Raw genomic sequence first — 14,325 nt, 5'->3', positions numbered from 1 at the left:
AAATTATTATATACTAAGTGAAAAATGTCCAAAAAGCTTACAGCACCTGGTATTCCCAGGCAGTGTCCCATCCAAGTACTAACCAGGCCCAAACCTGCTTAGCTTCCGAGATCAGACGAGATCGGGCATAGCCAGGTTGGTATGGCCGTAAGCGAAAACTGCTGCAAAGAGAGGGCTATTTAAAGAGCAGCCAATCTAATCGCCAGTACATTATATAAGTAGGAAAGAAAACCCAAAAGCTTAAAGCACCTGGTATTCCTAGGCAGTCTCTCATCAAAGTACTAACCAGACCTAAACCTGCTAAGATTCAGAGATCGGGCATTGACTCTTTTATTTTATTTTTTTTTTTTTTAATGAAAGATTATTATATAATTCGTGAAATTTTCCAAAAAGATTAAAGCACCTGGTATTCCCAGGCAGTCTCCCATCCATGTACTAACCAGGCCCAAACCTGCTAAGATTCAGAGATCGGGCATTGACTCTTTTTTTTTTTTAATGAAAGATTATTATATAATTCGTGAAATTTTCCAAAAAGATTAAAGCACCTGGTATTCCCAGGCAGTCTCCCATCCATGTACTAACCAGGCCCAAACCTGCTAAGATTCAGAGATCGGGCATTGACTCTTTTTTTTTGCAAAATTATTATATACTAAGTGAAAAATGTCCAAAAAGCTTACAGCACCCGGTATTCCCAGGCGGTCTCCCATCCAAGTACTAACCAGGCCCAAACCTGCTTAGCTTCCGAGATCAGACGAGATCGGGCATAGCCAGGTTGGTATGGCCGTAAGCGAAGACTGCTGCAAAGAGAGGGCTATTTAAAGACCAGCCAATCTAATCGCCAGTACATTATATAAGTAGGAAAGAAAACCCAAAAGCTTAAAGCACCTGGTATTCCTAGGCAGTCTCTCATCAAAGTACTAACCAGACCTAAACCTGCTAAGATTCAGAGATCGGGCATTGACTCTTTTTTTTTTTTTTTTTTTTTTTTTTTTTAATAAAAGATTATTATATAATTCGTGAAATTTTCCAAAAAGATTAAAGCACCTGGTATTCCCAAGCAATCTCCCATCCATGTACTAACCAGGCCCAAACCTGCTAATATTCAGAGATCGGGCATTGACTCTATTTTTTGGCAAAATTATTATATACTAAGTGAAAAATGTCCAAAAAGCTTACAGCACCCGGTATTCCCAGGCGGTCTCCCATCCAAGTACTAACCAGGCCCAAACCTGCTTAGCTTCCGAGATCAGACGAGATCGGGCATAGAATAATATGATGATTTACCGCTCAAGAAACATTTCTGATTATTATCAGTGTTGAACACAGCATTTAATAAAATAACTGTTTTCTGTGTGAATCTGTGTTAAAGTGTAATGTATTTCTGTGATGCTCCGCTGTATTTTCAGCATCATTCCTCCAGTCTTCAGTGTCACATGATCTATGATTTACTGATCAAGAATTTTTTTATTTTATTCATTATCACAAATATATGAAATTAATAGTGCTGTCAATCGATTAAAAAAAATTAACAAATGAATCGCACAATTTTTTAAAATTAATCGCGATTAATCGCGATTAATCGCAATTAAAAGACTGAAACTTTTTGGATATGTAAATGTAAAATGTAAATAATTAATGTAAACTCAAGACAAAGAAACTATTTAAATTCAAAATATGATTGTTTATTGGAATTTTTGTTTAACTTGTAACACAGATTTTCTCATGTAAACAACATACCTGCAATAAACCATCAATATCCTCCAAATTAACTGTTGGCTTGAAAGCCATATTTATTACAGAAATAAAAACACAGGCATGTAAGTACCATTTGAATTTCAAAACAATCAATGCCAATAAAAAACAAAAATGATTTCCATGTTGAATTCTAAGTGGACTGCAAAAAAATTCCAAAGTATAGTCATTGCCAGTGCTTTAAGTGGGCCAGTATTCACAGGTACTCAGTACCGCCACTTCCAAATATAGCTCTTGAGCGTACCGCCACCTCTCCGTGCGCCCAGAACGTGCTTGTAGCGTATCGGTACGCTCATTTGGACATCTGTTTTAATAGAGGTTTTAATCTTTTACCTGCACTGCCGATTTTCAGAGCGCCCTTCACAATGCAAGCTTCCTAATTCATCCCACCCAGAGCAGAAACTACATTACCCATTCACCCTTAAGTCATACAAGTGAATAGCGCATGTGTCGCTTTTCCCACTGTTAAGTGTCAACAACTCAACGTGGCCGGAGAAGGTGTGTGAAACTCGTTGTGAGTTATACTAAAGCAAAATCTTGAGTATTTATTGTCTGATAAACATTAAAAACTGTCTGCGGAGGTTGAGTCGTCCTGCAGCCCCCGCTGGCTGTTCATTGGCTGCAGCATCTTTTTTCTAAGTTCTAAACAAATACCGTAGACGGCAAGGCACAAATTTAGATATTCATTTATCTAATTAATCTATAGCCTATGCACAAAGACAATATGATCTTTTTGTTCCCTTTTTGTTTTAAAGCTTGATGAAGAGAGAGAGAGCGCAAGTTGCTGCAGCTGAGGAGGACAGTGATGCACGCGTACAGGAGTGATTGACAGTTCGCACTGTGTACAAAAATATACTCCGCTACACAATTATTTCGTTATATTCGTTTTCGCTTATTAACGTTAGCGTTACAGAAAGGTCTAATTTAAACAATGACATTTGAGTTCATGATTTTAATGTTGCTGTTTCTTGTGGCAGACTAAATGAAGAGTAATGTTTCTTGTGGCAGACTGAAGAGTAATCCGGCAGAGTTTTATACTGAAACTTTCTGTCTAAAAGTCCTTCCTTGGTCTTATCCATATTTCTTTGCACGTTGAACACACATAGGCCACAACTGGAAATAAAAAAAAACTGCAACCGCGTTAATTGCGTTATTTTTTTTTAACGCGTTAAATATTTCAAATTAATCGAATGCGTTAACGCGCTAATTTTGACAGCACTAGAAATTAATACTTTTATTTTGCAAGGATTCTTTAAATTGATCAAGTGTGACAGAAATTTATGATAAAATATTTATATTTCACATAAATGTTGTTCTTCTGAACTTTCTATCAAAGAAACCTGAAACAATCTACTCATCCGTTTTCAACACAAGAAGAAGAAGAAGAATAATCAATGTTTCTTGAGCAGTAAATCATCATATTTTCATGATTTCTGAAGATCATGTGACACTGAAGACTGGAGGAATGATGATGAAAATACAGCGGAGCATCACAGAAATAAATTACACTTTAACACACATTAATTTACTATTTCATTTATCAGCAGCTGTTACTACACAGAGGCGTTTGTTAACTGAGAAGATGCGCAAATAAACGCTGAAAATGAACGTGGATTGGCGCATCTTTTCAGTTAACAACAGCTCTGTATAGTAACAGTGAAATCACGCACCTGATGGTATTAACCGCTGATTAGAGAACCGGTGTTCTGTCGATTTGTCCTACGCTGTCAGATTTTCCTACCTCCCACCAAAACAGTGGGTAGTACAATTCCACAACGAAAATTCTACTGTAAAGTTATGGTTTATTAACGTCTACACCTACCACAACCAGGCCCGGCGCCACAAGGGGGCAATGCCCTCAGATCTGACTTGTGCCCCCCCCTGTTTCATTTTTATATTCATGGTTAAAAATGTTCAACCTTTTGAGTTAAATAATAATTTAACATTATCCCCATGGGATTTAGAATGTTCAGTGTTGTGACTCGTGACATTACTGCCAGGTGCAAACGTCTTTCGCGTCGATTGGCGCTGAGCCAGAGACGGACGAGCTCAGAGCTGTCATATATCACGACTATGCAGTGTTTTCAACATCATAATGTTTATTTTAGATTTCATACATTTAAATAGGGTACACATAAGCACTGGTAAAACAATAGCCTAGATTTGGAGTCTGTGAAGGCAGCAAAAACAATCTATTCATATATAATTTGACGACGTGTGTTTTTCATATCAGATAAACACAGTGGAAGTAACGTTAGGCTAACTATAAAGTTTACTATATTGTTATAAAGATTTTTAAACGACCAAACACACTCACTTACACATATTTGAGAATCGGAATATAGGATAGTTGATTACATGGTAAGTAAGTTTGTGAATATTTCGAATAAAAAAGGAAAAACAAAAGGAAGGATAGACTACATCTGTTATACAGTGTTATTATTGTGACTGCGGTGTTTCATGTGACAAATATGACGCGTTGCCATGGAAACATTAAGGGGGGACGTTATAAAATAACTGTCGCCTTGAAAAATCTCGGGAGTCAGTTAGAATATTTTAAATTTAAGTGTGATTCAGTGCCAAATCAAGGAGACTGCAGCTCTGTTTAAAATTTGCTAGTCTCTGGTTACCTGCAGTTGCATATGAGTGTTTTAGGGAGCGCTGTATTTAAAAATCTGTCGTTGCAAAGCGAGATCTCAGTGTGTATTAATCATTGATGGTGTAATAAAGTTAAGCCCCCTTAACAATTTCAAATGCCCCCTCAGTAATTTCATCCTGCAGCCGGGCCTGACCACAACCCTAATCATACCCTTACAGTACTGGAAATACAGTAGTTATGTGTTATATTCGCGGTTGTAGCTAGAAGGGATACAGCTACAGGAAACCAACAATAAATATTATTTTCTACCAATTAGATTGCGTTTTTATTAAAGTCTACACCTACCCTAGCCCTAAACCTACCCTTACAGTAATGCAGATACATTAAATATCGTTGTTTAGCATGAGACAAAGGAAGCGATATTGATGTGCGCGTGCGCAGTAAACCCGGGTAGGAAAATCTGACAGGGTAGGATAAAATGTCAGGACACCTGCTTTACTGACGAGATGCGCATAACGATCGGCTGATCGTGATCGGAGCACCCCTACCAGAAACTGAATAAAAAAGGATTTAAGTTAAATAAAATAAAAAAAAACTGAATGTGAATGAAGGAATAAATGTCACTGAAACTAATGAACATTTAGTCAAAAGACTCTTGGCATGGTATCTTTTCTGCAATGTTTACTGGTTCATCAGGGACTACAGGAGGAAAGATATAGATCTGAATATATTGTGAAGAAAATCATCTTCCGGTTCCTATCAGAGAAGCAATTCTCACTCCAAGTTGAACTCAAAAGTTGGCAGCCCTGCATTTTATTATAAAGTTATTGAACGCGGAAAGGTGTGAATGTGCGAATATGAAACAAACTTTATACATCTATTATCACAAACTGTACACCATGCATGCTGTCAAAAACAATCGCATTTACCCTCTTCACACTTTTTAATCATGGCATCTTTTCTTGTGTAACGTTACTGACATTTAATTCTCCATATAAACTGTAAATATTAAAGCTATTTTTCCCAGTAATCTACGGCCTTCCGAAAACGAAACCGAAAGAATTACTGTCATAACTTACCGTCCACAAACAAAACGAACAGCAAAAGCAACATCGTGTCCTGCATGTTGCTGTAAAATCTGAGTTTAATATAATCGATGGGAATATATAGCCTATAACTTTACATATAAATTCTGTTCGTTGAATCTCGGTTGAGTTTGTTGCTCTGAGCCGCCCCTGTTACGGTTTAACTGTTGCTCTGAGCCGCCCCTGTTACGGTTTAACTGGTTACCGTGTTATCTGGTGACCAACTTCCTGTTTAGGTCTCCGCTGCAGATGTGCTGGAACGACAGCAGCAGATTCGCCGATTCTGAAAGCTCAAACTGACGTGATATTAAGTGTCTAATAAACGCAGACTTGCTCATTGCATGATTTTGATATTCTTGCAGAGATAACAAGTTATAGGTATGATCGCCCGTAGCGGCTGAAGTAAGTGGGATAAACAAAAAAATAAATAAAGTAAATCTGTGTTGGCACGGATTTCGAACACGCGCTAAAAGACGACGCGCCGCGAGACGACACTCACAAACCACCGAGCCCACCGATCTTTACATAAGCAGCTCCAGCTTTCACATCGTGAAACGGGCTGAATCAAGGAACTGTGACCGTGTTAACTTGTGACCTCTGTTTGCAAGCCAAAATCCAATTTTACTGTTGCTATAAGTTAACAATTCCAGGCAAAGAGCTTCTAATGCTGCTAAATGAGTTGATACGATCTGAAAAATTACTCATCGTCAACAATTACGAATCCCATTAATGTAAACATGCATAACAACAGCCCAACGTTTAAGTAGCTTAGTTCCATTGGTTCATTGGCAAAACACATTCTTACAGTGGCAGGCTGCCCACATACACTTCTTATTTTACAACATAAAAAAAAAAAGATATATATCTGTCATCTATCCAAGACAACATTTAAAGTGTTACTAAATGACAACAACTTTTAAAGAGTCTCAAAAACACTACTAGTAAAAATCAGGATTTACAAATGGATCCATATCTGATGGGACATTGTTCCCATGCAACCTCTCAGCCACAATTTTAAAACATGTAAATTACAAATTTCCTAAATCTTTCAATCAATGCTCCACAAGTTATTTTTCACCATCACAATCCCTTTTATTGTAAGATACAATGGGTTTACATGTACAAGGAAATTATCTTGGTTTACTAGACATTTGTCAAAAATACAAATATAAATAAAAATAAAAGAAATGTTAATGCTCAAATCAATCATGCTACAAAAGACGGTGTACACAGAAGTGGTTCATTTCACTGGTTCACAATCACTAAGCTCACTGGTTTGACGATGCCATCACTAAATCAATGAACTGACTTTAGCTGGAAAATTACTGTTGTTCTCAGTTTTCCTGTTGACACTGTAAAGCTGCTTTGACAATCAGTACTGTATAAAGCACTGTATAAACAAAGGTAAAAAAACAAATTCATATAACACTTCTAGAGGACTTTTCACTGCTTTACCACACACACACACTTAAACACAAACAGGACAAAAGAAATCTTCCTCAATAGGAGGCTGACCAACACAGTTCCAGTGAAACCATAGGTCACATGTGGTACATTGAATCTGGTGAAGGAAATGTTGAGGGACAGATTACTACATATTTAGGCATATGTTGAAACGTCCTCATTTTTGGGTAAAAAAAAAAAAAAAAAACTTACCCACTGCTCATGTGTAGAACTTTCTCCTCAAGCCCTACAGAGCTGTGACAGGTCGTCTGTGTAAGAATGTAATTGAGTGCACAGCTATTTAGTACATTAATTCAACAAAGGCCAAAAAATAAAAATAAAAACCTTAGCAGTCTCAGTGAGGAGCCTTTTGGCTATTTCCATTCTTATAGCAATTATGCCCTGATCATTAGTTTGAAACATTGCAGGCTTATTTAAAAGCACACTTTCAGCTAGCTTTAAGGAGAAAAGTGTTACTCACAATATAGAAGGATATAGTCCAGAAAAAAAGTACATGTGCAGTTAAATTTACCTTGCACACCAAAGCCCCACAAGATGTGCCATCCATCTGAAGTGGGTGCTCTATCGTAGTACATGTCCACCGTGAAGCATTGACACCCCTCTCTCTCATGAAGGCTCTAAATTAAATGCAAATCATTAAATTTACATTAATTCTCAAATATCAAAAATTTGTGTAATCTGCACTCACCTAGTTACATCTCTGCATTTTCCTATGTCCATTGAGTTTGCCCCAAATGGGTCCACGTAGAGGGATCGCTTTTCCTTTGGATAAACAACCTTGACAACGCAATACCACATAATGTAAAAAATTGATCTTAATAAGGAATAGTTGATAGTTGATCTTAGTATGCTCTGACGAGCTTACAACGAGTGTCCAGTGGTGGTTTACACACAAGGCTCCAACTAGCACATCATGTTCCAGTGGATGCAGCTGCAAAAAAGCAGGTGGCTGTCAAGATATAGACTTTCAATAAATATGGTCAATAAAGCAGGATAGGGTGCTTACCTTCTTCAATCCTTTTTGACTTCATTGCCACACGGAGGTCATTGCATAGGAGTCAATTACAAAGCCTCTTTTGGAGTCTGTGGTGTGCTGTTTCACCAAACTGGTGAGGTAGGCATTTATTATCTAAAAACAATAGCACATTAGTCATCTTTATGTATACTTCTAGCAATACAAACCCATTTGCCAATAAGAATACAATAACCTACCTCAGCTTCTAGTTCCTTCCCAGGTGCAAGATGTTCCATCAAATTTCTTGAAATTTTTTTATAGGGACCCATCTTACTCCACAAAACCCCGTTTCTTCCCAGCCCAGATAGCCTCTACCACTATAAAAAAAAATACCTCTATACATATATACACACACATATATATATATACACACACATATATATTTATATACACATATATAAACACGTACACCTTTCTGAGGCATCAGTTGGAGACTGGAACAAGAAGAAAAATGTTTTGTTATTTATTGCAGAATTTCAGGGAAACATTTTACATAGCATATAGGACTTACATAAGAGAGCTGTAAAAAAGTGTCTGTTGGGGTCTCTTCAGATTCATGGCATGTAGGTGGGGACTGGAGAGGGGTTCCTTTTTGGGTCTCTTCAGGCTCTACAGGGCATGGAGGACACTGGACAGGAATGACCATGGTAGTGCCAGTTTTAGGCCATTTGTGCGGCAACCTTGGTTCTGGCTCAGTGTAGCGGGTAAGGTGGTCCACATTTACCTTCAGTGTGGCCTTTCCTTTTTCAGAAATTAGGTCCACACTTTTACCTTCAATGTTAATTATTGTAAAAGGGCCCAGCATGGCACTTCCCATTTTTCCTCCCTTTCGCTGTTCTTCGCAAACATTTTTGCGCAAACTTTGTCTCCAACATTAAATCTGTCCTCCTGACCCTGAGGCCTTCCTCTTCCTCACCTTTCTCTAACCTTTTCTACATTCTCCATGACCACTTTGTGCACCTTTGGCAGGTCTTGAAGGCTAGGAGTCAAGGCTTCCGAAGCCACAATCCTCTCCACCATTTCATCATTTACCTAAAGATACAAAACACAGATATTATTGGTTTTATTCGCAGTTAAAGGTCCAGTAGATGTATTTGATATTTAAGAACCCACCTCATAGTTATTGGGAACTTCTGAAGCATATCTTGCCTCCCGACCAAACATGAGATAGTAAGGAGAGAACTGCGTTGTGAGCTGCTTTTTGGTCCGAAGTGCAAATAAAGTTGCTTTCAGGTGTGTGTCCCAGCTCTCAGCATTTGAACCCATCAACTTTGTTAGAACTCTGAAAGGTTATTTTTTTTTAATTTCTGTTAAGGTTATACAGCTATAAACAATCCAGGTCAGCATCATACCTTTGGATGGTTCCATTCATTTTCTCCACAAGACCATTGGTTTGTGGGTGGTTTGAAGAGCACAAGCTCCTTTTAATACCTAACCTCCGACAAAGGTCAAAATTGATCTGTGAAAATAAGTGTACAGTATACTGAAAAATTAGAATTGACTTTCATTTTTAGAACCAAAACACATTAGGTGACAAAGATGTTTACCTTGTTGACAAACTCTTTGCCTTGATCTGTCAAAATTCTTTTCGGAGCTCCAAATTTATAGAAAAAATCTAAAATGCAGTCAGCCACTTCACTTGCACTTTTTGTTTTTAGTGGGTAGGCCTCTGTCCACTTAGTAAAATAATCAATCATGACACAAATGTATTGATTCCCCTGCTTGGTTGGAGTCAGTTTCCCAACCAAATCCATTCCCACCAGTTCTAGAGGCTCTGTGATCTGGGCAAAAATATGGTGTATAGAAGGACAAGATGCATTTTATAAAAATTTTGGAACACTTCTATCATTGGATATACTCCCCTCTATCGGGACGTAGGCCACCTTCTCCTTCAATGTAGACCTTCTGGCCTGGCATTCAGGGCACTGGGATACCTACAAAATGTAATTTTCTGTGTTAAATATATTCTAGTGATTTGGTGATTTCTCTTTAAAATATTAAGCCACAAGTAGGCAAGAATAAAACTCACCCATTTGCGGATGTCCTCTTCCATTCCAGGCCAGTAGAATCTGGTACTGATGGCATCTAGAGTCTTTTCCATGCCACAATGACCCCCCGATCACTGGCATGAAGGCTAACAAAAACATTATTTGCCTCCTCTGGTGAGGTGACAACTTTGGCCAAATGTTTACCTCGCCTACGCCTCCGACATATATAGTGAAGCAGGCCATCTGATATGAAATTAGACAAAGGCTAAGGTAATTTTTTGCTGTACCTGTGCAACTAAAATGGCAATTTTAAGGCTTACCTTTCACTATATAGCTTTCAGCTCTTCTTTTAATGATGAATTTGTCCTGTTAGGAACATCCAGGAGGATATGTTCCATGGAGAAGAAAATTCTCAGACTCTTTGACTTTTACAGGATCCATACTCACAATGACCTCTTATCACTCTATTCACCACTAGACATGTTCCCTTACTAAACCACCAAACTCACTACACAAAGTTGGGTGAAAAGGTGAAATATATACGCTTGTCAATTGACTGATTCATTTTTGTTAATATGGAGCATCTGTATGGACTCGTCGTGTGGACAGAATGAAACTAGCTTAATGGCTTTAATAAGGACACATTTCCTTAATGATTACCACTTACTATGATTAGAGAGAGCGGATTTGAACAAATGCAACTTTTCAAGGTTTGCTAGGCCTTTTTGAGTAAACAGCATTGTTTGTCATTTGTCATGTCATTAAAGTTGAATATATAAGTAGTTATATTTTCTGACATCCTGACAGAAGATTAAAAAAAAAAAATGAAACACGTGTTTGGCCTTTTTAGTTTGTGATGTAGACTTCAAAAAATTGGCTATGAACTGCAAAACTAGATGTACAGAATGCATCAATTCACTTTGAGAAACAATATTTGATAATAATAGGTTGCACTACTTTGCTGTAAAGTGTAATTTACTTTGTTTAAATAACTTTGCATAACTTAGTTTTCTGCTTGTATGGTTGTGATTATATGCATCTGATTTGGAATCAACTACACACAAAGCACAAGTGACTGTACATAAATTTGTCATTACAGACTCGCATGCAAAGACCATGAAAGTTTTGATTGAACCCAAATGGCCATTTCCGTTACAACCATTAAAGCTCGTGAAAATGTTCTGTGTTGTTTTTATCTGGGTTTTTAAGCAGCATTTAGATAATATAATAGATAATGTTTCAAATAATCTTTATTAAACAAATTGAATGATAAACAAGTGAACACCGGCACATTGTCTTTAAAGTGCAACTTGCATTCTTCACAGATTAATATCACATGTGACCTATGGTTTCACTGGAACTGTGTTGGTCAGCCTCCTATTGAGGAAGATTTCTTTTGTCCTGCTTGTGTTTAAGTGTGTGTGTGTGGTAAAGCAGTGAAAAGTCCTCTAGAAGTGTTATATGAATTTGTTTTTTTACCTTTGTTTATACAGTGCTTTATACAGTACTGATTGTCAAAGCAGCTTTACAGTGTCAACAGGAAAACTGAGAACAACAGTAATTTTCCAGCTAAAGTCAGTTCATTGATTTAGTGATGGCATCGTCAAACCAGTGAGCTTAGTGATTGTGAACCAGTAAAATGAACCACTTCTGTGTACACCGTCTTTTGTAGCATGATTGATTTGAGCATTAACATTTCTTTTATTTTTATTTATATTTGTATTTTTGACAAATGTCTAGTAAACCAAGATAATTTCCTTGTACATGTAAACCCATTGTATCTTACAATAAAAGGGATTGTGATGGTGAAAAATAACTTGTGGAGCATTGATTGAAAGATTTAGGAAATTTGTAATTTACATGTTTTAAAATTGTGGCTGAGAGGTTGCATGGGAACAATGTCCCATCAGATATGGATCCATTTGTAAATCCTGATTTTTACTAGTAGTGTTTTTGAGACTCTTTAAAAGTTGTTGTCATTTAGTAACACTTTAAATGTTGTCTTGGATAGATGACAGATATATATCTTTTTTTTTTTATGTTGTAAAATAAGAAGTGTATGTGGGCAGCCTGCCACTGTAAGAATGTGTTTTGCCAATGAACCAATGGAACTAAGCTACTTAAACGTTGGGCTGTTGTTATGCATGTTTACATTAATGGGATTCGTAATTGTTGACGATGAGTAATTTTTCAGATCGTATCAACTCATTTAGCAGCATTAGAAGCTCTTTGCCTGGAATTGTTAACTTATAGCAACAGTAAAATTGGATTTTGGCTTGCAAACAGAGGTCACAAGTTAACACGGTCACAGTTCCTTGATTCAGCCCGTTTCACGATGTGACGCCGAGAGTCCTGTGTTGAATCCAGAGATCATCTGGAGCTGCTTATGTAAAGATCGGTGGCTCGGTGGTTCGTGAGTGTCGTCTCGCGGCGCGTCGTCTTTTAGCGCGTGTTCGAAATCCGTGCCAACACAGATTTACTTTATTTTATTTATTTTTTTGTTTATCCCACTTACTTCAGCCGCTACGGGCGATCATACCTATAACTTGTTATCTCTGCAAGAATATCAAAATCATGCAATGAGCAAGTCTGCGTTTATTAGACACTTAATATCACGTCAGTTTGAGCTTTCAGAATCGGCGAATCTGCTGCTGTCGTTCCAGCACATCTGCAGCGGAGACCTAAACAGGAAGTTGGTCACCAGATAACACGGTAACCAGTTAAACCGTAACACCGGCGCTGCGTGTTCAGCTCCTCTGTCCACTCTCAGCCCCCGTGACAGAAAAAAAAAAAAAAACTCATTTATATACGCTTGTTTAACCCAGTATTTCCCAAATATTCTACCATTAGATTTATTATACTCCTATCCGACTTTAATACATTTTTAATTGTAAACTTAACTCCTATATTATTTATTTCCTTCTTCAACTCTTTCCTTTCTACATTATATCTCCTGCAGTCCATTACTACATGCTCAACTGTTTCACTAACTCCACATGCCTCACATAAACCTGTTGGACTCTTACCTATTAAATGCAATGTACTATTCAATCTTGTATGCCCCAATCTTAATCTTGTAATCATATTCTCCTCATATCTACTCCTACCTGATATTCTTCCTTTACCCACTATTGACTGTATTTGATGCATATGTCTACCTTTTATTTCATTATCCCAATATTGCTGCCATATTTTCAGAATATTCTTTTTAATAATTGACTTAATTTCTGACCTACTAAATAAAATCTGTGTATCTACTATTTCTCGTTCTATTGCCTTTTTTGCTAATGCATCAGCCTCCTCATTACCTCTCAACCCAATATGAGCTGGAACCCACAAAAACTGTACCTCTAAACTAGCTTGTTTGATTGAATATAATTCTTGAATTATCTCTATTACCATATCCTGTCTTGTCTCTGATTTCATCTCATTCAAACTTATTAGAGCTGAATTACAATCTGAACATATTACTGCCTTGGCTATTTTAACTTCCCTAATCCACTTTATTGCCATAATTATTGCAAACATCTCTCCAGTATATACCGATAAACAATCTGTTATCCTTTTATTCTTATACACTTTAACCTTTTGGAATAATGAATGCATAACCCACATGATCAGTTTTTGAATCTTTTGATGCATCTGTAAAAATGTGCATATATTCCCCATATCTTGACCCAATATATTCCCTTACATTATATACTTCTGTTTCCTATGAACCTTCCTTTTGTCTTTTATCTAATAAACTTAAATCTACTTCTGGTTGGGGCATAACCCATAATGGTACTGGAGAAAAAGGAATTATTGGAGCACATCCAACCTCCTCCAATCTCAATCTCATATCTCTAACTAATTTCCCCACACTCCATCCAAAACTATTACACTTTCTCTTCTCATGTTCCCAACTAGGATCTTATCATAGATACATATATAGTTTTTAAAGCCAATCTATCTGCTCCCCATTCCTGACCTGAAATACATCTCATTACATTCACAACTCGCTTACATCTACCCACAATTTTTTTCAATATGCTCTCTCCAATTTAATTTATTATCAAACCAAACTCCTAGAAATCTTACTGTACTTACACGCTCTAATTCTTTTTTATATAATTTTAACTTAACATCCTTATTCCTCCTCATTTTAGTAAAAACTATTACTTTTGTCTTTTCCACTGAAAACTTAAAACCATTTTCCCCTGACCACTTTTCTACTTCATTTAGCGCATATTGCATTTTCTTTAGGTTATACTCTATATTCTTTCCTCTAAACCAGATAGCCCCATCATCAGCAAACAATGATTTCCCCATACTTCTATTAATCCTTGAAAAAACATCATTAATCATGATAATAAATAAAAGTGGACTTATTACACTGCCCTGAGGTGTACCATTATCAATTATTCCACTTGAAGATATTGC

General features: G+C 37.0%; 2 non-coding genes across 2 annotated transcripts; both read right to left on the bottom strand.

Moving 5' to 3' along the window:
• Nucleotides 1–34: 34 nt before the first annotated feature.
• Nucleotides 35–153, bottom strand: LOC128000866 (5S ribosomal RNA). Its single transcript, XR_008173639.1, has one exon. It is a non-coding gene; the product is annotated as a 5S ribosomal RNA (ribosomal RNA).
• Nucleotides 154–670: 517 nt separating this feature from the next.
• On the bottom strand, nt 671–789 carry LOC127992470 (5S ribosomal RNA). Its single transcript, XR_008165518.1, has one exon. It is a non-coding gene; the product is annotated as a 5S ribosomal RNA (ribosomal RNA).
• Between the last annotated feature and the right edge of the window lie 13,536 nt (nt 790–14,325).

The sequence above is a fragment of the Carassius gibelio genome, chromosome B22 (genome assembly GCF_023724105.1).
Source record: "Carassius gibelio isolate Cgi1373 ecotype wild population from Czech Republic chromosome B22, carGib1.2-hapl.c, whole genome shotgun sequence".
Lineage (NCBI taxonomy): Eukaryota > Metazoa > Chordata > Actinopteri > Cypriniformes > Cyprinidae > Carassius > Carassius gibelio.
This window is presented reverse-complemented; position numbering and strand designations above follow the sequence as displayed.